The following is a 24,636-nucleotide window of genomic DNA, read 5'->3' on the forward strand; positions in this document are numbered from 1 at the left end:
GGAACATATCAAGCACGATCGAATGGTGGAGTAGACCCGATGGGCCGAATGGTCTAATTTTGCTTCTATATCTTGTGGACTCATGACAATTCTCTGATTCTATGTGGCCTGTACTGTGAGTGGTCTGAAATCACTGGCCATTATTTTTTGAGTTCTGGGCTAATGTTGGTGCAATGGAGCTGAATTTTGACATTGCAGGTGGATTTGCATTAGATTGGATAGAAACCCAGAGATCCTTACCCTGGGAAGCACTCTGACCAATTCCTCAGCAATATCTGTTGATACTATTTTCTGTAAGGGACTAGCTTCTGGATTTCTGGTGGCACAATCTGTAATGAGTAGAATATACTGCCATCCATTGACAGATTTCCCCAATGGCTCTAGCTGGTTCATAGCAATTCTTCTGAAAAACATATTGATTATGGGATACATCTTTCGTGATTGGTATGTAATATACATTATGGGGTGAATACAGAGGGGTTTAATGGAGATGTATGTATTGTTAGTTGCAAAGTGGTTGATAATACACAAAGAGTCGATATTTTCTTCTACATTTTTCCCGTCACATGCTGGGCCCACCCGTAATTGTCCTTGTACTGAATGGCATACTGGGTCACTTCAGTGGCAGGGTGGTCAATTCTCACAGATTAAATGAAGGGACACTTTGGCATGGGGGTCCATTAGAGCAGTGAAGGGGTGCTAGGGCTGTGAGAGCAGAGTGGCGCACGTGGTTCACCTAGAGTTGTAAGAAAGCATAAGCAGGTGCAGCGAGTGCTATGTGGGGTATGAGACAGTGTGCTCATAGGGCAGCATGGTAGCATTGTGGATAGCACAATTGCTTCACAGCTCCAGGGTCCCAGGTTCGATTCTGGCTTGGGTCACTGTCTGTGCGGAGTCTGCACATCCTCCCCGTGTGTGCGTGGGTTTCCTCCGGGTGCTCTGGTTTCCTCCCACAGTCCAAAAGATGTGCAGGTTAGGTGGATTGGCCATGATAAATTGCCCTTAGTGTCCAAAATTGTCCTTAGTGTTGGGTGGGGTTAATGGGTTATGGGGATAGGGTGGAGGTGTGGGCTTGGGTAGGGTGCTCTTTCCAAGAGCCGGTGCAGACTCGATGGGCCAAATGGCCTCCTTCTGCACTGTAAATTCTATGTAAACAGAACAATCCTGTAAAATAAGTGACCAGTTGGTCACTCTGTACAGAGGTCAGTAATTGGCTGGAGTCCAGACCAGGTACCGAAGGCAGATTTCCTTCCCTAAAAAACATTGATGAACCAGATGTTATTTTGTTTTTTTTACAACAGATTCAGGCTTTGTAGCTTTCATTTGCAGTTTAATTAGTTGAATTTAAATTGCACCAGCTGCAGTGGTAAGATTTGAACTTCTGTCCCCAAAGCGTTTGGCGGGAGCTACTGAATCACGGAGCCAGTGACATTACCACCAAACCACCCTCTTCCCAATGTGACTTGGATGCAAGGTTAGTGTGGTGTGTGTCGGGATTCATATGCAATGAAATCTGTTAGCATATCATTTAGAAATGAGGTAGACTGTGGTTGGTGTGTGATTACGCACACGCACAGATTCAGAGCTGTCCTGTGGGATTACGGGCAATGTATCTCTGGGCGGGTGAGACCCAATTCTATTTAATCGAACAAAGGTTGAGAGCTGGGGAGGATAGGCTGAGCCTTTCTCTCTCATGCACTGTGAGTCGCTCTCTCGTGGAGAGCTGAGTGGGTTCAGGCTGGGAGTGGGAGTGGAGGCTTCACTGCTCCCTTGCCTGTCTCTGGCTGGGCGGAGGAGGGGGGCTTTAATTTGAATCCAGCCTTTGTGTTTCCCCGCTCCGGAGATATTGCGGTGTGTGTATGGAGGAGGTTGCGCCGGGCTGCTCGGAGTGAATGAAGAGGACGGAGACAGAGCCCGGAGACCCGGCTCGCTACATGGATAAAGGTGGGCATAAATGGCTTTTTTTTGGGTTTATGCTCCCTGAGATCAATTCAGTTCCCAGCGAGGGAAGGAACCCTCCCAGGAACCCCCCCCCCCCCCTTTCTCCCCTCTTATTCCCTATCTCTCTGTTGTGGAATAATCGAATCGTTCAATTGAACAAATCCGTTGCCTTCATTTTTTTCCCTGAGAGTTGGGACACTTTCCCGTTGGCGATGAATCATTTGGTTAGTGTCTGAATTCCTGGACACAGCTCGGACACCCGTCTCTATTGATTCATGGCCGCTGGTGTTCATGTGCTAATCCCCCCCCAATCACCTCTGTCTTTGCAGCATTGTTGCTGGGAGACAGAGAGGCTTCTTCCTGGCATAGAAAGGCGATCAATCCATTTGCAGGGGTCCCTTTTGTTGTGAATGGATTTTTCGGGGCACTTAAAGGTTCAAATTAACAACAAAAACAACCCCCTCCCCCTTTAGCAGGTTGAGGCAGTTATATACTCAACCATTCCAAGCAAGGAGTCAAAGGGTCCATCCTTGCCTAGTAACAGGAATTTGCTCTCTTCATCATGTTTGGTGAAATTAGGAATTATAATTTTTATGTAGTACCCTCTGGGTCAGAGTTTGTTCAGCCGCCCCACACCTGACCGCTGCTGCATCCCTTTCTGGAGGGAGTTTGGCTTGGGGGAAGGTTCAAACTCAATGGGTGACTGGGGCTGAGGGCATGGCCTCTGAATTACTGGGGCTGACTTATGAACAGGGTTACTTGTGTCTGAATGGAGGGCCCACTGGCTCAGGGGTCAGCCCATCCCATGGAGCCCCAGTCAGAGGATACTGCAGAACAGGTTCTGAATAGTGTGTTGGCATTCGCGTACTTGCTGTGAGTTCTGGTCAACCCATTGCACCCCTCCATCCTTCTATTGTAAAGGACAGATGGGGACCTTTAACTTTGCTTCCAGTCCATCCAGGAGAAGATACTATCAAGTTCAATTATTCTGTGTTTGATTGTGAGTCTGTTTTTGATTGATGCTCACTGTGCTTGATTGGTTAAGTCTGGGTGTGGATTCAGAAAAATTGTAAACAGTTGTGAGAAGCAAAGAACTGTAAGTATGGAGCAGATATTTTGAAGCACTGTGGATAAAACTTATTACACACAACTAATGTACCTCTGCATAGCTCTGAGATATAAAACATGTAATGGGAACTACAGAGTAATAACCATGAGGAGAACTGTGGGAAATCATCTTGGGCACCATCCCTAGTAAAATGGCTCATGAATCATGTGTGAGACTTGAGTAAGCAGCAGCCCTTCAGGCAGAACAGATTAAATGAATAGACTTTGTTCATGAAGAAGCAACAAACAGAAAATGAACTATGAACAAATACAAACCCCATAGTGAGAAAGAAAGTTTTTATGTTTGAGCTATTTTGTGTGTTTTGGGGGTAGATATTTCTCGCATTTTGGGAGCTGGCGCACACTTTTGTTTGAGGTATTATTTACGAAATGTGACCAGAAAGGCCAAGGTGACTGCATGTTGTCAGATGTGGCTGTCATTATCAGCCTTGGTGAGAACCTGCAATGTAAGATGGTGCACATACATGCTACTATGCGTCGGTGGTGGAGGGATTGAATGTTTGGGAGGGGTGCCAGTCAAGTGGGCTGCTTTGTCCTGGATGGTGTTGAGCTCCGTGAGTGTTGTTCGAGCATTGTCATCCAGGCAAGTGGGGAGTATTCCATCGCACCCCTGACTTGTGCCTTGTAGGTGGTGGATAGGCATTGGCAGTCAGGAGGTGAGTTACTCGCTGCAGGATTCCTAGCCTCTGACCTGCTCTTGTAGCCACAGTATTTATATGGCTAGTCCTGTAATGTTGATAATGGCGGCTTCAGCAATGGTAATGCAATCAAATGTCAAGGGGTGATGATTAGATTCTCTCTCACTGGACATAGTCATTGCCTGGCACTTCTGTGGCTGGATACTTGCCAAGTGTCAGCAAGCATGGATATTGTCCAGGTCTTGCTACAGTTGGATATGGAGCCATGAATGGTGTTGAACATTGTTCAACCGTCAGTGAACATCCCCACTTCTGACCTTCTGATGGTCTTTGAAGCATTGGAAGATGGTTGGGCCTCAGACACTATCCTGAGGAACTGATGAGAGTGCAGACGTAAAGATTTGGATGGGTTTCAAGTTGCAAAGTGTAAGGTGGAAGACTGGAGAACATAGTGAGAAGTGCCCACATTAGGGCAGCATGGTGGCGCAGTGGTTAGCACTGCTGCTTCACGGCACCGAGGTCCCAGGTTCGATCCCATCTCTGGGTCACTGTCCGTGTGGAGTTTGCACATTCTCCCTGTGTTTGCGTGGGGTTCGCCCCCACAATCCAAAGATGTGCAGGGTAGGTGGATTGGCAATGCTAAATTGCCCTTAATTGGAAAAAATGAATTGGGTACTCTAAATTTAAAAAAAAAAGAAGTGTCCACATTCATAGGATCATAGAATCCCTACAGTTTAGAAAGAGGCCATTCATACCATTTGAGTCTGCACTGACCCTCCGAAAGAGCACCCCACCCCTGCCCTATCCCCAGAGCCCCATCTACCCTTTGGACACTTAGGGGCAATTGATCATGGCCACTCCACCTAACCTGCACATCTTTGGACCTTGATAGGAAACTGGAGCACCCAGAGGAAAGCCACGCAGACTTGGGGCGAACGTGCAAACTCCACACAGTCACCCAAGGTCGGAATTGAACCCGGGTCCCTGTCGCTGTGAGGCAGCAGTGCTAATCACTGTGCCACCGTACCACACTGACAGAGATAGTTTTTGTATACTTTTTTGGGAGTGCTGAAACTGAGCACTGTACTCAAAATGGGGTCCAAACAAAGGTTTGTATAAAGGAAGAATCACTGCCCGCCCTCTCTATTCTAATCCCCTTGAGAGGACGGCCAACATTTTATCCCTTATTCTATTTGAGTTGATCCACCAAGAACAATTTGTTATTGTCTTGCCCATGTCTGGTTTTATGGGTTTACATTCTGTCCTTTCTCTTACTACATTTCTAAGATCTGTCGCTGTTATATCAAGCAGCCACATCACTTGCAAGTTTTTAAATAGTTCCTTTTCTGCAGCTTCCTCACTGCATTTCCACTTTCTCTCAAGAAAATGTGTATTGCTCAACTCTCTTCATTTGCTCCCTGTGGTTGCTTAATTATGCAATACTTTTTTGGGCGTATTAAACATTGTTTTGTGACTCTTCCTTTGCCCTCTCGAACCTAAACACAATTCTGCCACCCACTGTATCAGGGACAATGTTCTGAATTGCTTGGCAAGCGGACTACGTATATTCATATACAGGGCCCTGTTTTTTGCAGACAGAACAGATTGTGGTTAATTGAGCTGAATAAAATAAGTGATAACCATTCGCTGACTCATTGCTCACGACAGTGCTTTGACCAATCAGAGTCAAATTGCCTGGTTTTAACTTTCAAACAATGCTTGCCAGTTAACTGTCAGCTTCTGTTAACTGGTGCATTTTCCATGGCAATGCTATACCAATCAGCAGCCACTTGCCAATCAATCATCACTCTCTTCTCAGAGTAGAGCATTGTCGGTTTCCTGACAGTGCTATTCTTGTGATTGTCCTGATGGGCGCAAGATGAAAAGCTTCGACAAAATGTCTTTCTTCAGCAATGATCACATTCTGTATGACTGAACGACTATTTGTAAACTTTGCCTTGGTCATATTTATCAACTGGTAAGCAGTGAGATGTCCACAACCACTATTTGCCTGGCAATTCACACATTCCTTGCATTAACCTTGAATGTTAGACAATAAGATAGATATTGTAAACTGTTTTATCTTTCTGGCCTTATACAGTGAAGTTTTTTTTTGCTCGAAACCTGTGGGATCTTGTTGGTCCATCCCCTAACTAGCACCTTGATTCTCAAACCTTGTCTACTTTTAAGCAAAACATATTGGTACATATCCAGACCTTGTCTCCAACCTGGAAGTCTGGCCTAGTAACATAACAATACTGGGTGAGTTGGCATGGTGGGTGTAAGGACAAAGAGTGGCTAGTGGGGAGCATGTGCTGGCATTAAGTCAACAAGAAGGCAATAGGGGACCATGTTGGTGGGGGAGGGAAATGAGTTAGTTTAAAAGCGAGAAGGGGCCATGGGAGGTGGTGTAGAGTGTAGGGGTAATGAGAATAGGCCTTGGGGTGGCTAGGGAATGAGCTGACATGGGGGTATGGATGAGTGGGGTGATGGGGTACATGAGTTGGCATGGATGGAGTACGGGGAGTGGATGAGCAGGTATGGGCTTGAGGGCCTTCTGTTTCACGAAACAACTTGGGATGAAGTAACAGATTGGAGTTGGGCCTTTGCCTGCTGCTGTTCCAACTCCTGTGGTCATCTCTGATTTGTATCTGGGGAAAGGAGGGGGGGAGAAAGGGAGGGCCCACTCCATGTTCCGCCCGGGGGAACCCACTCCATGTTCCGCCTGTCCTCTCAAAGTGTAAATCACGTCATTTAGGACACTTTCTCCTGAGGTGGATGTATTTTAGTGACTTGAGCCCCCCCCCCCCCCCCACTGGAAATAGTTCCATGCTGGCCTACCCCGCAACCTAGAGTGAGGCGGTGAAGACTAATTAGGGCTAACTGGGACTTCCGCCCCTCATTAAATATGGTAGACAGGCTCACATTTTGGCATTCACCCACTTCCCCATATTATCACAGGGGAGGCAATGGCGTAGTGGTATTGTCACTGGACGAGTAAGCCAGAGCCAAAGTCATGCTCTGGGGTCCTGGGCTTGAAAACTACCATGGCAGATGGTGAAATTTGAATTCAATTTAAAAAAAAAAAAAAAAAAAAAAATCTGATTAAAAGTCTAAAGATGACAATTAAATCATTGTGGATTGTCGTGAAAACTCATCTGGATCATTAATGTCCTTTTGGGAAGGAAATTTGTTGACCTTACCTAGTCTGGTCTACATGTGACTCCAGGCCCACAGCATTGTGGTTGACTCTTAAATGTCCTCAATGCTGGCCCAGCCAGCAACGCCCACACCGCATGAGCGATTTAAAAAAAAAAAAAAAAAAGATGAAATTGAGCTCCACTGAGGGGGAGGGTGGAGGGGGGGGGGTGGGAGGGTGGAGGGGTGGGGGGGGGAGGGGGGGGGCGCGCGGAGCGGGAGCAGCAGCCATCTACGTGCTCGACAGAACTCGATGTGGACATGAAATGTAGACCAACCTGGAGCGCAATTTCGCGCCGGCCAATTAATGGCCGTCCAGTGGGAAACACGCTCTGCGAAAGGCTGAGCACTGCCGGGGAGGGTGGGAAGAGTTGGGTTGGGGGCTGCCATTTCCAATGTGCTCCCTCAGGGGGCAGCCGCAGCAGAGTTATTTTGGGGGAGCTGCAGATCTGTTTAAAAATGAAGAAAACGGGCGGGATTCTCTGGTTCCCCCAGCAGTGTGTATCTCGGCGGTGCACTGTTCTTTGACGGCAGGATTTTCTCTTCCCGCTGTTTGTCAATGGGATTTCCTACTGAAGCCATCCCATGCCACTGGAAAACCCGCGGGCGGAATATATACCGAAGATCAGAAGAACAACACATCAACCCAATAAACACCCAGCCCCCCAGACAACGACCCCCCCCCCCCACCACACCCCCTTGCTGACCCCTCAATTCTCCTCGAAGTAATTGCTGAACGGTTACCACCTCCGGGCAAACCCCTCTACTGGCTCCCTCAGAGCGAACTTAATCTTTTCCAACCTCAGGAATTCTGCCAGGTCACTCACCCCACATCCCCGCTTTCAGCAGCTCTGAATCCTGCCACCCCAGCAAAATCCATCTCCGGGCTATCAGGGAGGAAAATACTCTCCAAGGGTCCTTCCTGTTGGTTCGCTTATTTCCCCTTTCCTTTATTGTAACATTTAGTAACAAATGTTACTTGCTGTAACATTTTTGATCTGATGGATGATTTATGAACATGTGTCTTTAAAGAAAGCCACTGCCTTTTAATTCGAGAAGTCTACACTGGTTTGGACTGGAGTGGTGGACTGACTGTCACCAATGACAGAGACTGGCTGAGTCTCGGTTTTACTTTGTTGATGGTCAATGAATGACCAATGGGAGGTTTAAATCGTAGCGGGGGCCCACTGTCTGAGGCAAAAGAACTTGAACAATGAGAGAGAGGAGGTTGGGAGAGAAAAGGCAAAGATTTGAGTGGATAGGTGCATAGGAGGAGCGGTCGCTAGGGAGCCAGCCTGCCCTGGAGCCATCTTGTTTTTACACTTTTCCTTAGTTGTGTTTATCTGACCATACCAAATCTTTCCTTGCTTGGAGATAGCTGAAAGTATCAAGAGAAACTAGTGCCCATTTGATCGACAGCTCTGAAATATTATTTTCTTCATTTCCTTTTTCCTAATTGTTCAGTTCTCTTGGTTGTGGATGGAAAGGTGGTCGTAATTAAAAAAAAAAAAAATTTTTTAAGTACACAATTTCTTTTCCAATTAGGGGACAGTTTAGCCTGGGCAATCCACCTACCATGCACATCTTTGGGTTGTGGGAGTGAGACCCACGCAGACACGGGGACAATGTGTAAACTCCACACAAGTCAGCATGGATTTAATAAGGGGAGGTCTTGCCTGACAAACCTGTTAGAGTTCTTTGAAGAGATAACAAATAGGTTAGACCAAGGAGAGCCAATGGATGTTATCTATCTTGACTTCCAAAAGGCCTTTGATAAGGTGCCTCACGGGAGACTGCTGAGTAAAATAAGGGCCCATGGTATTTGAGGCAAGGTACTAACATGGATTGACGACTGGCTGTCAGGCAGAAGGCAGAGAGTTGGGATAAAAGGTTCTTTTTCGGAATGGCAACCGGTGACTAGTGGTGTCCCGCAGGGTTCAGTGTTGGGGCCACAGCTGTTCTCTTTATATATTAACGATCTAGATGACGGGACTGAGGGCATTCTGGCTAAGTTTGCCGATGATACAAAGATGGGTGGAGGGGCAGGTAGTATGGAGGAGGTGGGGAGGCTGCAGAAAGATTTAGACAGTTTAGGAGAGTGGTTCAAGAAATGGCTGATGAAATTCAACGTGGGCAAGTGCGAGGTCTTGCACTTTGGAAAAAAGAATAGAGGCATGGACTATTTTCTAAACGGTGACAAAATTCATAATGCTGAAGTGCAAAGGGACTTGGGAGTCCTAGTCCAGGATTCTCTAAAGGTAAACTTGCAGGTTGAGTCCGTAATTAAGAAAGCAAATGCAATGTTGTCATTCATCTCAAGAGGCTTGGAATATAAAAGCAGGGATGTACTTCTGAAGCTTTATAAAGCCTTAGTTAGGCCCCATTTAGAATACTGTGAGCAATTTTGGGCCCCACACCTCAGGAAGGACATACTGGCACTGGAGCGGGTCCAGCGGAGATTCACACGGATGATCCCAGGAATGGTATACCATACGATGAACGTCTGAGGATCCTGGGATTATATTCATTGGAGTTTAGGAGGTTGAGGGGAGATCTAAATGAAACTTACAAGATAATGAATGGCTTAGATAGGGTGGATGTAGGGAAGTTGTTTCCATTAGCAGGGGAGACTAGGACCCAGGGGCACAGCCTTAGAATAAAAGGGAGTCACTTTAGAACAGAGATGAGGAGAAATTTCTTCAGCCAGAGAGTGGTGGGTCTGTGGAATTCATTGCCACAGAGAGCAGTGGAGGCCGGGACGTTGAGTGTCTTTAAGACAGAAGTTGATAAATTCTTGATTTCTCAAGGAATTAAGGGCTATGGAGAGAGAGCGGGTAAATGGAGTTGAAATCAGCCATGATTGAATGGTTGAGTGGACTCGATGGGCCGAATGGCCTTACTTCCACTCCTATGTCTTATGGTCTTATATGACCCGAGGCCAGGATCGAATCCGGGTCCTTGGCAGGGTGAGGCAGCAGTGCTAACCACGCGCCACCGTGAGGTGGTCGTAATTGTATCCAATGTATTGTACACCTGTTGATCTTACTTCGCCAAGTGTTGTGTTATGTTTATACCTGAAGAAATGGTGAAGGACTGGTTGTTTTTCCCACTCTTATTATCTTGATAAACCTACAATTACAAAGGTGCAAGGTGACACAGGCCTGTGCAAGCTATCTGGCTCAGCTCAGAACCTACAGTGTAATCGCACAGTCTGATTAACATAGTGTTTGAGCCAATTCGATAACGTCAATCAGAAACAAAAGTTTCTATTCTACCCCTGAACTCACTACATCACCAGGCATTGTGTGTGAAGTCACATTTTTAGTTCATCGGAATTGAAGGTTTGTTTGGCCATGGTTGCAAGTTCCAAGATATGGTAGTTTAGAAAAAGATAATCTACAGATCGCAAATAGACACTCAAAACAACTTGCTAAACACTTATCCAACTGTGTGAAGGCTGGTTTAATGAGAGGATTGGAATGTGAGTCATTGTAGTCCTGACTTGCACTGTTAAGAGGAAGACAAAGGCTTCTGGGAGCGGATTAAAACATAGTGACTGCAGTAAATGCCATAACAATTACATTGTTTGTAAATGTCAATGACGTTGTTAATGAAAACCGGTGATGGGCATTTCAATACATATAAATAAGGGATAGCTGGGTCACTGGGTGGCGGCGAGGAGTGTTGACACTGGCTGAAGTCAATAAACTCTCTCAGCAAGGAAAGTTGCCTGAGTATTGACTTCACCAGCTGGCCCTGTTAACCACTCCCCACTGAGCACTTCAACATTTGCAGATATTATCCTGCATTTTCCAGTTGATTTTTAGCACCCAAGCAGAAAATCGAGGCTATTGTGGGCATAAAGTTACATGTCGGCTCACAGAGAGTGAAGAACCTTTTTAAAGGAACGGTCCTCAGTCCAGGGTATGGAAGAAATATCTGGTGGAAACAGCCACCTCCCGCCACCCTTGCAAACCTTGTAGGCCATCTCTGGATGATAACATTTATTTTTCTTTGACTCATCCCATTCTGATCTACTGACTAACAATAGATGCTCAAAACACTGCTCAGATTACAACATTGTGACCACAGTCAACGTCATAACTATTAAATTGTTAAGGTCTGGGGATAACTGTTGTCCCATGGAACTGCTTTGATGTGTTGTATTTCTCTGTTCAACTTGTGTTGTAGTTGGTGCTTGGTTTATGCAGCAGAATGGTGGTAGTACACTACAAGAATATTGAACTGTTGACCAATCGTCTTTAACAATACTTTTAATTTGTCATCTCGTGTCGTTCCCAGCCGCTCCACTCTCCTATTTCAGCTAACTGTTTTTAAAAAAAAAGCTTCAATTTCTAGTTCTCCTCCCACACCTAGTGGTGCACTAAGGCAGACCTTTGTCTGTTTCTATAGTTAAGTTATTGCTGGAACAGGTCGCTAGTCTATCACCAGAGGCCTATAGCTTGAAGGGCGGCGCTCTGTATCAGACATGGCTGTCCAGGAATCTCTCGCGCTCTACCAGCCATTGTTATGTTGGAAGGATTTTGCACTTTAACACATTTGACTGCGTTATGAATGCATCTCCCTTTGGTAATTAGAACGTGAAAGCAAGTCGTGACTTCAACTCCAATTTCATTGTGTTCCACAATCACTTCTCCAAATTCACAGTGCCACTTGTATCCCCTTTATATATATGTGTGCAGTATATCAAACAATAAGTGTGATCTATTAAACAATAGTGGGGAGGTAGTGGCACAGTAGTATGGTTACTGGACAAGTAATCCAGAGACCAAGGGTAATAGTCTGGGGACCCAGGTTCAAATCCCGCCTAGTCTAATGATGACCATGAAACCATTGTTGATTGTCGCAAAAAACTATTTAATTCACTAAAGTTCTTTAGGGAAGGAAATCTGCCATCCCTACCTGGTCTGGCCTGCATGTGACCCCAGACCCACAGCAATGTGGTTGACTCTTAACTGTCCCCTCCAGAGCAATTAGGGATGGGCAATAAATGTTGGCACAGGCAGCGATGCCAATGTCCCATGAACGAATTGGAAAAAAAATTAAAGCTCCAATTCTAACTTGATCACCGGGGAATATTAATTCTTTCCTGACAGATTCTCCCTCTTAAAGAAAAAATAATAATCTTTAAGTTTAACGTAAGTTTCCATAACACACATGTATAGATTTTCTTTGCTACAATAAATGTACCCTATTCCCCCTCAATTTTTTTTCATCGACCCTCGCGTTCTCTTCCTAGTAGGAAAATACACTTCTCTTTAACAATTCCTAATAACATCTTCGGGTTAGCCTTTTTTCCCATCAGATAGTCAGATAATTGCTAACGGTGATCAACCCACTTGATTTTGCCAATCTCCCTGCTCTCTAGCATCGGTTTTGGGCTCACTATGTCAATCCGTAGCCTCTTTTCATTGACGCTTTTCGTAGAGTACACATTCTCCCAAAGGGATTTATTGTCTATGCGAAGATGCAACAACTTGGGATATTTATTTGAAGTTTTGGGCAAGCGCTCTTGGCAAGGGTGTGAGGAAGAACATTTTTACACAGTGAGCGGTGATAACCTGGAACCCACTGACTGAGGGTGGTGGAGACCGAGATGATGAATGCTTCTGTAAGAAAATTGGACGGGCACTTGAGAGGGGTAGCCTCACGGGTCTAGAGGGATCAAGCAGGAAAATTGGACTATCTGATTGCTCCACAGAAAGCTCAGTGGAATGCTCCAGCCCGGTTGTGAAGGAAACAACGAGACTTGGATGAATTGGTAGAGACAGTGGGGACAGTGGCAAGCATAAACAGAGCTTACCTCTCCACTCGTAACACTGTCCCCCGTCCTTGCTGGCCGACTCTTCCTTATATACACATTCAAGTATAATTAACTGTAATTGGCTGGTTTGTGATGCGGAGTATTGCCAACAGCATGGCTTCAAGTTCTGTACCAGCTGAGGTTATCCATGAACCTTGCCCCACGTCTGAGGTGTGGTGACCCTCCGATTAAATCACCACCAGTCGCTCTCTCTCTCTGAATGGGGAGAGCTGCCGATGATTCTCTGGGATATTGGTGACTTTCATTTCACATATAATGATCAAATATAGATTCCTTCAAGGAAAAAGTCCAACAAGAAAAGTCATTCAACCGTGGCTAACAAGAAAAGTTAAAGATTCTATGAGATCAAAGGCTCAAAGTGGCCAAAATAGTAGTAAGTCTGAAGACTAGGGACTAGTTTTAGAATTCAGCAAAGGAGGACTAAGAAACTGATCAAGAGAAAATAGAATATAGGAGCAAACTGGTGAGAAACATAAAAACCGACTGGAAAAACTCCTATTGGTATGTCGAAGGGAAAAGATTAGCAAAAACTAATGTGGGTCCATTCCAGGCAAAGACAGGAGAGTTTATAATGTGGAATAAGAAAATGGCAGGGAGACTGAACAATGTGTGTCTGTTGTCATGAAGGAAGAGACAGAAATGGTCCCCAAAACACGAGACAACCAATGGACTCATGAGCAGGAGGGACTGAGAGAGATTAGTATTGGTGAAAAAGTAATACTGGAGAAATTTAATGTGGTTGAGTGTTAATAAATCACCAAAAACTGATGCTTTACATCCCAGAGTGTTGAAAGAGGTGGTTGTAGAGATGGTGGATACATTGGTGATCATCGTTCAAGATTCTGGAATGGTTTCCGTAGATTGGAAGCTGGTGAATGTAATTCCACTATTTAAGGAAGGAGAGAGAAAATGGGGAACCACAGACTCATCAGTAGGAGCAAAATGCTCCAATCCAATATAAAGTCTGAGTTTCCTCCGGGTGCTCTGGTTTCCTCCCGAAAGACGTGCTTGTTAGATCCCGAAGGTCGTGCTTGTTAGGTGAATTGGACATTCTGAATTCTCCCTCTGTGTACCCGAACAGATGCCGTAGTGTGGCGACCCGGGGCTTTTTACAGTAACTTTATTGCAGTGTTATGTAAGCCTACTTGTGACAATAATAAAGATTATTATCATTAATCAATATCCCAACACTGAGAGGTTAACTCAGTTGGATGGACTGCCAGTTCATGATGTGGAGCGACACCAACAGCGCGAGTTTCTTTCCCCGTACCGGCTGAGTTTACTCATGAGAACTCTGCCTTCGCACCCTTGCACCTCGCCTGAGGTGTGGTCACTCTTCGGTTAAATGACCACCAGTCGCCTGCATGGGTCTCACCCCCACAACCCAAAGATGTGCAGGGTAGGTGGACTGGCCATGCTAAATTGCCCCTTAAGTGAAAAAATAAATTGCTTACTCTAAATTTTAAAAAAATTACCATCAATCCGTTCTCATAGGGGAGTGCAGCCTATAGTCCTCTGGGACTGTGGTGACATTTACGCTTCCCCAACACCTGTTCATCTTATTACCTTCAACTACTGGTTATTTAACCTCCACCCACCAGACCCTATTAGATAGTAACAAAAGCCCCCATGGACTCACAGGCCAAAATGGCCCCCTTCTGTGCCTCATGACTCTATGAAATACCTACATTAGTATTTTTTGCATTTAAAATAAGTATTTTTTCTAATGCTCTTTGTTCATGTTAGCACATTTATTACACGAGCAATGACAGAAAAGCTGACACTCGATGTTTCACTAAATAGATTATTTTGTGTTTCAGCCAGCTTGGCCAGATTCATGACCACTTGGTGACAAATGATTGTAAGCAGATGCTGCAGGCCATCAGCAGAAACCAGTGAGTAAGTGGCATTGGGTAAGTGGCAGGCCAACACTCAAAACCTTTTTTTCGGTGGCAGGAAATGAAAATTATCTTCAGTTATGGAGAATTGAAGCATTGATAACTGTTCAGTTATGTGACAAGGGTGTGGTAGTACAATGGTTAGCAGTTCAAAGATTTCAAATCAGACTGTTGAGAATTTGAATTCAGATAGTGGTTTGGTAGTCGTTTAGTAATGCTGAAAAAAGACATTTTGTCAAAATGTTTTTGTCTGCACTCATCAGGACAATCGCAAGAAAACCAACGTCAGGGGAAACAATAACTTTATACTGTATGAGAAGAGAGTGCTGATTGGTTGGCAACTGGACTTTGATTGGTCGAGGTATGCAGTGGAGAATGCACCAGTTAGTGGTGATTGACAGTTAACAGTCCAGCATTGTTTGAAATTTGACGCCGATTGTCAAGTTTTTGCCCTGAGGAATAGACCAGCAAATAGCTATCACTTATACAAATAATCTCTTGTCCCAAGACAAACTCCCCTCCCCACTGGGCCACCTGTCACTTGTTCTGAAGTTTTGCTTTTACTGAACACTGACCTTTGTTTGCCTATTATCGCATTCTGCTGTCTTACCTTCATGCCCCTTTCAGCTCCTTCTCTTATCTTTCACACTGCCATTAACACTTCCTTTTTCTTGTGCCCTATACATTTTTGTTGGAATGTCTTCTAACTCCCACCTATCACTGGCCTTCTACTTTGATCCATCCCCTCGTATAGTATATAATTCACAACATTTCACCTTTTCTTCAGCTCTGAAGAAGAGTCACACGATCTTGAAACATTAATTTTGTTTCTCTCCGCATATGCTGCCAGACCTGCTGGGTTTTCCCCGCATTTTCTGGTTTTCTTTCAGATTTCCTGTGCCGCGGTATTTTGCTTTTCCTTTAATGGTTTCGCTGAAACAGACACAAGACGTGTTCATGTTCGCTCTGCCTGCAATGAACAGGGCCCTGTGTGTTAATAAAAGTGGCTTCCAGTAAATGCATCACACTGTGAGCCTGACTGTCAATCTTAAACTAGTTGCCGGTGTAACATTTAGAACAGTGAGGATTAGTTTAGCAAATGTTAACCAATAACAGAATAGCATCTAATGTTGGACACAGCGTTTTGAGTTTTGCACACATGGGCTGGTTGGGTACGGTCTGTCCCTTGCCCTCTGTGAACAATAGAAGGGACATGCTGTTTGATACCAAATTGAAGCTTTTGATAAAATGTCTTTTTTTTTTCAGCAATACTCAAATTTGAATTCAATATTTAAGAAACCTCTGGACGTAAAATGAAACAGGAAAAAGCCATGAAAGTTGGATTGTTTTGTGTTCATTAATGCCCTTAATGAAAAAGGAACCCATCACTTGCCCTTGTGTATATGTGCCCCACTGCAATATGGTTCACTCTGCCCTCTGAAATGGCCCTGCATGACACTCAGTTGTATCAAATCCGTCAGGAAGAAGGGAATTTAGGAACACACGGACAAGAGTAGGCCTGTTGAGCCTGCTCCTGATATTCAATATGCTCCTGGCTGATTGGGCACTTCAATGCCTTTAGATTTAAATTTATTGTCACGTGTACCGAGGTAGTTAGAAGTATTGTTCTGCTTACAGTTCAGGCTGATCATTCCATACCTGAAAAACATTGGACTTACGACAAATACACAATGTAAATACATAACCATTGGCTAAAGCATACGAAATGTGGTGCTACACAGTAGAGAAGATGCGTGAAGAGGTCAGTTCAGTCCATAAGAGGGTCATCCAGGAGTCTGGTAACAGTGAGGAAGAAGCTGTTTTTGAATCTGTTAGTGCACGTTCTCAAACTTATTATATCTCCTGCCCGATGGAAGAGGTTGGAAGAGAGAATAACGCAGGTGGGGGGGAGGGGGGTCTTTGATTAGGCTGCCCACTTTCCCAAGGCAGCGGGAGGTGTAGACAGAGTCAACGGATGGGAGGCAGGTTTGCGTGATGGACTGGGCTGTGTTCACGTCTCTGTAATTTCCTACAGCCTTGGGCCGAGCAGTTGCCATACCAGGCTGTGATGCAGTCAGATAGGATGCTTCCTATGGTGAATCTGTAAAAATTGGTCAGGGTTAATGTGGACATGCTGAATTTCCGTAGTTTCCTGAGGAAGTATAGGCGCTGTTGTGCTTTCCTGGTTGTAGCATTGACGTGTACACCTAGCAATCTGAGCCGTCATCTCGGCATCATTGACGCAGACGGGTGTGTATGACACATCGCTTCCTGAAGTCAATGACCAGTTCTTTAGTTTTGCTGACGTTGAGGGAGAGATTGTTGTCATTACACAATACCACTAGGTTCTCTATCTCCCTCCTGTACTCAGGCTCTTCGTTGTTTGCGATCCGACCCATTACGCTTGTGCCATCAGCAAACTTGTAGATGGAGTTGGAGCCAAGGGACCCATTGCTTTCCTTGGGTTCACTTTCAAGAAGGCCGATCTGACTTGGGAGGCTGTGACGGTGGGTATGGGCGTGTCCGAGGCTGCTGGGGCAGTTGAGAACAGTTTGCTGGATTCCTGCTCGAAAAGAGCATAGAATGGATTGGATTTGTTTATTGTCACGTGTACCGAGGTACAGTGAAAAGTATTTTTCTGCGAGCAGCTCAACAGATCATTAAGTACATGGGAAGAAAAGGGAAGAAAAGAAGATACATAATAGGGCAACACAAGGTATACAATGTAACTACATAAGCACCGGCATCGGATGAAGCATACAGGGTGTAGTGTTAATGAGGTCAGTCCATAAGAGGGTCATTTAGGAGGCTGGTAATAGTGGTGAAGAAGCTGTTTTTGAGTCTGTTCATGCGTGATCTCAGACTTCTGTATCTCCTGCCCGATGGAAGAAGTTGGAAGAGTGAGTAAGCCGGGTGGGAGGGGTCTTTGATTATGCTGCCCCCTTTCCCCAGGCAGCAGGAGGTGTAAATGGAGTCAATGGATGGAAGGCAGGTTCGTGTGATGGACTGGGCGGTGTTTACGACTCTCTAAAGTTTCTTGCGCTCCTGGGCCGAGCAGTTGCCATACCAGGCTGTGATGTAGCCAGATAGGATGCTTTCTATGGTGCATCTGTAAAAATTGGTCAGGGTTAATGTGGACATACCGAATTTCCTTAGTTTCCTGAGGAAGTATAGGCGCTGTTGTGCTTTCTTGGTGGTAACGCCGATGTGGGTGGACCAGGACAGATTTTTGGAGATGTGCACCCCTAGGAATTTGAAACTGCTAACCATCTCCACCTCAGCCCCGTTGGTGCTGACAGGGGTGTGTACAGTACTTTGCTTACTGAAGTCAATGACCAGCTCTTTAGTTTTGCTGGCATTGAGGGAGAGATTGTTGTCGCTACACCACTCCACTAGGTTCTCTATCTCCCTCCTGTATTCTGACTCGTCGTTATTCGAGATCTGGCCCACTATGGTCATATCATTAGCAAACTTGTAGATGGAGTTGGAACCAAATTTTGCCACGCAGTCGTGTGTGTACAGTGAGTAGAGTAGGGGGCTAAATACGCAGCCTTGCGGGGACCCGGTATTGAGGACTATTGTGGAGGAGGTGTTGTTGTTCATTCTTACTGATTGTGGTCTGTTGGTCAGAAAATTGAGGATCCAGTTGCAGAGTGGGGAACCAAGTCCTAGGTTTTGGAGCTTTGATATGAGCTTGGCTGGGATTATGGTGTTGGGCAGCACGGTAGCATTGTGGATAGCACAATTGCTTCACAGGACCATGGTCCCAGGTTCGATTCCGGCTTGGGTCACTGTCTGTGTGGAGTCTGCACATCCTCCCCGTGTCTGCGTGGGTTTCCTCCGGGTGCTCCGGTTTCCTCCCACAGTCCAAAGATGTGCAGGTTAGGTGGATTGGCCATGATAAATTGCTCTTAGTGTCCAAAATTGCCCTTAGTGTTGGGTGGGGTTACTGGGTTATGGGGATAGGGTGGGGGTGTTGACCTTGGGTAGGGTGCTCTTTCCAAGAGCTGGTGCAGACTCGACGGGCCGAATGGCCTCCTTCTGCACTGTAAATTCTATGATCTATGAAGGCGGAGCTGTAGTCAATAAATAGGAGTCTGATGTAGGAGTCCTTGTTGTCAAGATGCTCTAGGGATGAGTGTAGGGCCAGGGAAGTGGCGTCTGCTGTGGACCAGTTGCGACGGTATGCAAATTGCAGTGGATCAAGGTGTTCTGGGCGTATGGAGGTAATGCGCTACATGATCAACCTCTCGAACCACTTCATTACGACTGAAGTCAGGGCCACCGGACGGTAGTCATTGAGGCATGATGCCTGGTTCTTCTTTGGCAATGTATTGAGCATATCAGGGAGGCACGCTCTGTTGCCAGAGGTTCTACTTAGCTTTGCTTTAGTCTCGTCTGGTATTGTTTTGTGGCATCCGTGATGGCTTTGCGGAGGCAGTACCTGGATTTCTTGTGTAGGTCAGGGTCACCCGTCTTGAATGCTTCCGACCTGGCCTTCAGTCGGGAGTGGATCTCCCACTTAAACTGCTTAAACCATGGTTTCCAGTTGGGGAACACACGTACTACTTTCTTTGGCACGCAGATTTACACCTACTGTCCTCATAACCCTTTACGTTATTGTTAGTCAGAAGTCTATCAATCTCTGCTTTAAACATACTCAATGACTGAGCTTCCACAGTCCTCTGGGGTAAGAATTCCAAAGATTCACAGCCCTCTGTGGAAAGAAATTAGAGCTGGGTAACAAATTATGGCCATGTCTGTAAATCCCAAATCCAGAAGTTAAATATTGAAAATAATTATCGATTGGCCTTATCAGCAATCTTGTAAATTGGACGCTAACCATTTGCTCACCTTGAACCAAACAAACACTGTTCCTTCGGTTGCTCGCAAAAAGCGGAATGCAGACCATGCTCGAACCAGCCTTCGCTGGCAACAAAACGTCCCCTGTTAGATGTGACTCGGTGATTGGGCAGTGCTTGCTGAACAACCCTGAGTGAGCGAACAGCTATGCTAGCAACCAATTTAAAAGAATCCGTTGAGTTTGTAACATGGCTCCTTTATGCTTGTTAGAAACAATGAATGTCCATATGCAGGGACCCATTCTCTGAAAATAAATGGACTATGTTCAAACACTGTACTTTTTTTTTACATTACCCAGAAGTATGCAGAGCCTTTAATTCGCTATTGCTTTCTTGACGGTGCCACACGGCCAATCCTAGTTGACTTGCCAACCGATCAGCACTTTTTTCTCCTGTAGTATAAATTGTGATTGTTGGTTTGAAATTTGGCATTCTTGTGTTTGTCCTGATGAGTGCAAGATAAAAAGCTTTGGCAACAGGTCTCTCTTTTCATCAATATACAAACGATAGTAGTGATAATGGAGATATGGCTTGGGTTTGCTGAGAATATTTCTGGGTATAGCATTCCGAAGAGGAGGGAAGAGTGCCAGTGTTACTGAAGAACCTAATCGCATATACATGCTTTGAGGGACAAGGAGTTGGAAGGGACCTGTGATGCAGCAGCCAGTGGAGGGATGGCGGAAAGGGAAGGGCCAGTGCAAGTAGCAAAGCCCCAGATGGAACAGTTGATGGCCTTCATCATGGAAGAGTTCTGCCACCAGAGGAAAGAGATGCAGGAGGATCGCTCGAAGGCCATCGAAGGGGCTGTGGCACCCCTGAAGGACTCGATGGAGAAGGTGGAGAAATGCTTGGAGGAACAGGGGTCGCAGATCTGAGAGATTGAGAGGGTGATGTCAGACCACAGCGATCGGGTGGTGGCATTGGAGGCGGAGGTGGGGCTCTTAGGAGACCTTTGCAAGACGTTGAGAGCAAAGTTGGAGGAGCAGGAAAATAGACCGAGAAGGCAGAATGGATAGTGGGCCTGCCTGAAGGAGTGGAAGATGTGAGTGAGACGAGGTACGTTTTGAGGATGCTGGCAGAGGGGGTATTGGATAAGGCCCCAGACGCGGATAAAGCACACAGGTCTCTGAGGCAGAAGCGTAGAGCGGGGGAGCCGCCGCGGACGTTGATCGTGAGGCTCCATGAGATCGTGGAGAAGATTCTGCAATGGGCCAGGGAGAAGCGCAACTGTGAATGGGAGGGGAACAAGGTCCGACTATACCAGGATATTGGAGCTGAGCTGGAAAAACGGCGTGCTAGGTTCAACAAAGCCAAGGCGGTGCTATATTAACGGCAGATCAGGTTTGGGGTGATCTACCCGGCAAAAGTTGGGTAATGTATGAAGGCTGGGAATACTATTTTGAGACCCCAGAAGTGGCCAATGACTTTATCAAGGAGCATAGACTGGGGGAGAACTGGATTGAACAATTCTGGGAGACTGAGGTGCTGGCACTTTGAGGTAATTTGGAATATGGATAGAGAGGGGGTTGGAGGGAGTGGGGGTTTTCTTTACCTCCGATGTGGGGTTTTTATGCTTTTTTTTTTTTTACTGGTGGATTGACAAAGAGTAGCAGAGATGAAAAGTTTGCAAGGGGATGGCTGCCCCCCACTCCCCCCTCCCCCACCCTCCTGTTGCCTGGGGCCGTTATTTTTTCTCTCTTTGTATGTTCTTGGGGAAGGTGACCTGTGGGTCGAGATGAGTCTTTGTTTGGATGGTGGAGGGGAGGTCAGCGGGAGCCTTCTTCAGAGAACAGCAAGGTGAGGGTGAGGAGGGGTGGGAGGTGCAGTAGGAGGAGCCTTTGGGCAGGAGTTGCCACGTTGGCAGGAAATGCTGGTGAACAGAAGTGAGGTGGGGGAGAAGGCCGAGAGAGGCGGCCCTAGGATGGGAGGGTGGTGGGAGAGAAGGGAGAGTGATGCGACGAGGCGAGGTTGGAGAAGAAAGATGGTCATGGGCAGAGAAAGGGGCCATCTTGGATAGACCAGGTTTAGGATGAAATTAATGGGGGCAGAGCCAAAAGGAAAGGATGGCGGACGGTAGAGGGGAATGGAGGCATAAGCCCTCGGAAAGGCTGATAACGTGCAAGGGCTCAATGGACTGGTTAAAAGATCTCGGGTCTTTGCACACCTTAGGAGCTTGAAAGCTGAGGTAGTCTTTCTGCAGGAGACGCACCTCTGTGTGAAGGACCAGGTTAAGGTAAGAAAGGGATGGGTGGGTCAGGTTTTCCACTGGGGATTTGATTCAAAGTCACTGGGAGGGGGACCATTGTGATGAATAAGAAAACGGGGTTTGTGGATGCGAAGGACGTGAGGGACATGGGTGGGAGATATGTGATTGTGAGTGGGGTATTAGAAAGAACGCCTGTGGCGTTGGCGAATGTGTATGCACCAAATTGAGATGATAGTTTTCTGAGGGGGTCGCTGCAGCGATCCCGGACTTGGCCATGCACCAGTTGATTATGGGAGGAGATTTTAATTGTGTCCTAGGACTGAGGGTAGATAGATCGAGCCTCAGGTCAATGGGGAGGATACGAATGGCAAAGGAGCTGGGTGGGTTTATGGACAAGGTGGGTATGGTGGACCCGTGGCACTTCAAGAACCCAGGGGGAAGGGAGTATTCCTTTTGTTCGCATGTGTACAGGGTATATTCCAGAAATTATTTTTTTATGGTGAGCTGGGAGGTTTTGGTTGGGGTGGAGGGGCAGAGTACGCGGGGATAGTAATCTCGGACCCCATTGGCTGGAGATTCAACTTAGATCAGGACGGGAGTAGAGGCCGGGGTGGAGGCTCAATTCAGTATTGTTGGCACATAGTGGGTTTTGAAACCAGTGCAGGCTGTGATTAACGATTATGTAGAATTGAGCCAAAATGGGGAGGTGACGGCAGCCACATTTTGGGAAGCGCTGATCCGAGGGGAGATTACCTCGTTCAAGGCACATTCGGATAGGGAAAAGTGGGAGGAATATGAACGGCTAATGAACGAGATAGTGGAGGTAGATAGAGAGTACTCGAGGGTACCCACCATGGAGGGATTGGTGAGGAGGAGAAAATTACTGGGGCAATTTGATAGGCTGACAGTGGGAAGGGCGGTAGGACAGCTGTGTAGGGCAAGAGGGGTGCAGTATGAATACGGGAAGAAGGCGAGTCAAATGTTAGCACATCAGCTACGGAGGCAGGCTACGTCCAGGGAAATATTGAAGATATGGACTGGGGCAGGGGTTGTGTTGTTGGAACTGGGGAAGGTAAACGAGGTGTTGAAGGATTATTAAAAGGAGCTGTACAGGGCGAATCCAGGGGGTGAGGAGGAGGCATGGGACGGTTCTTAGAAGAACTGGATTTCCACAGTTGGAGAAAGGGTATAGGCGGGCGCTTGGGGCTGAGGAAGATATTGGACAGTATAAGGGGTATGAAGTCGAGGAAAGACCCAGGGCCCAATGGCTACCCGGCGGAACTTTAGAAGGAGTTTGCGATGGACCTGGCACCACATCTTTCGGGGGCGTTTTAATGAGGCGTTGGAGAAGGAGGAGCTGCCGGAGGCGATGACGCAGGCAACAACCACGTTAGTATCAAAAAAGGGGAAGGAACCGTTAGAATATGGGTCATATAGGCCCATATCGTTGTTAAATACAGGCATGAAAGTGCTGGCTACGTTGGTTAGGGAAGGATGGAAGGTTGTGTCCTGAGGGTGGTTGTGTAAAGGGCTTCATAAAGGGCAGGCAGCTTTGTAGCAATATAAGCAGGCTGTTAGATGCGATCATGACCCCGTCGGGAGCTCAGGTACCGGATACGGAGAAGGCATTCGACCGGGTGGAGTGGCGGTACCTGTTTGAGATCTTGGGAAGGTTTGGGTTTGGGCAGAAGTTCGTGGCACGGGTGCGCCTGTTATATGTGGCACCGAGGATGGGTGTGCGGACCAATGACATGGGTTCACAGAACTTTGAACTACACAGGGGAATAAGACAGAATGTCGCCGCTCCTATTTGTGCTGACTATCGAGCCTCTGGCAATGGCTCTTAGGAGGTGGGCAGAGTGGCAAGGGATTACAAGGGGAGAAAGGGAGTTTTGGGTGTTGCCCTATGCCGATGACCTCCCATTTATGTTTCGGAACAGCGGGAGAGCATGGAGAGGATCATGGCTTGTTGGGAAGTTTGGGCGTTGCTCGTGGTACAAGTTAAATGTAGGGAAAAGCGAAGTGTTCCCTGTGAATGAGTCGGGTTGGCGAACCAATTTGGGGGGGGTGGGGGTGGCATTTAAGGTGGCCAGAGACAGGTTTAGATACCTGGGGATTAAGCTAGCGAGGGAATGGGCGATGCTTCACAAATAGAATTTAACAAAACTGGTGGAGGAGGCGAGGGAGGATCTCAAGAGGTGGGACACGTTGCACTTGACTTTGGCAGGGACGGTCCAAGTGGTGAAGATGAACATTCTGCCGAAGTTCCTGTTCATATTCCAGACACTCCTGACCTTTGTACCCAAGGCATTGTTGCGAAAACTGGACACAATTATTTCAGACTTTGTATGGGCAAGGAAGGTGCCAAGGGTTAAGAGAACCTTATTACAGAGGCAGCAGGGAGGGTTGGCATTGCCAAACCTGCAACATTACTTATGGGAGAACAAGGAGAAGGGGAAGCAATTGTGAGAAGGAGAGGGGATTGGATGGGTTAGGATGGAGGAGGAATCCTGCAGGGGGTCCAGCTTAATGGCTATGGTGATGTCGGTGTTGCCAATGGCGCCAAGCAGATACTCTGAGAGCCCGGTGGTGCAGTCCATGGTGAAGATCAGGAATCAGCTGAGGAGGCACTTTAGGATAGAGGGGATGTAGGTGTTAACACTGGGCAGGGATAGATAGCACGATCACGTTTAGCAAATGGAGAGAAGTGGGGCTGGTTAAGGTGAGGGATTTGCACTTGGAGGAAGGGTTTGCCAGTATAGGTGAATTGAAGGAGAGGGTAGAGCTCTCGAGAGGAAGTGAGTTTAGGTACCTGCGAAGGGACTTCGCGCGCAAGGTATGGAAAAAGTTCCCCAGATTGTTGAGGCACACCCTGCTGAAGCGACTGCTGCTTCCAGATGTGGAAGGGGAGAGCAGGCTC

The 24,636-nt window shown here is 46.6% G+C and overlaps 1 protein-coding gene across 5 annotated transcripts in view; it reads left to right on the top strand.

Moving 5' to 3' along the window:
* The first annotated feature begins 1,426 nt into the window (after nt 1–1,426).
* Nucleotides 1,427–24,636, top strand: part of st3gal4 (ST3 beta-galactoside alpha-2,3-sialyltransferase 4) — a 189,011-nt gene continuing 165,801 nt past the window's right edge. For 2 of the 5 annotated variants that reach the window (XM_072486803.1, XM_072486802.1), the window contains exons 1-2: nt 1,596–1,944; nt 14,571–14,663. The gene's annotated coding sequence lies outside the window, so the exon portion shown is untranslated. Of the gene's footprint in view, nt 1,475–1,595; nt 1,945–14,570; nt 14,664–24,636 lie in introns of those variants that run through there. The other 3 variants (XM_072486804.1, XM_072486805.1, XM_072486806.1) reach the window with 3 other exon arrangements.

This window comes from Scyliorhinus torazame, chromosome 21 (genome assembly GCF_047496885.1).
Source record: "Scyliorhinus torazame isolate Kashiwa2021f chromosome 21, sScyTor2.1, whole genome shotgun sequence".
Taxonomy (NCBI): Eukaryota; Metazoa; Chordata; class Chondrichthyes; order Carcharhiniformes; family Scyliorhinidae; genus Scyliorhinus; species Scyliorhinus torazame.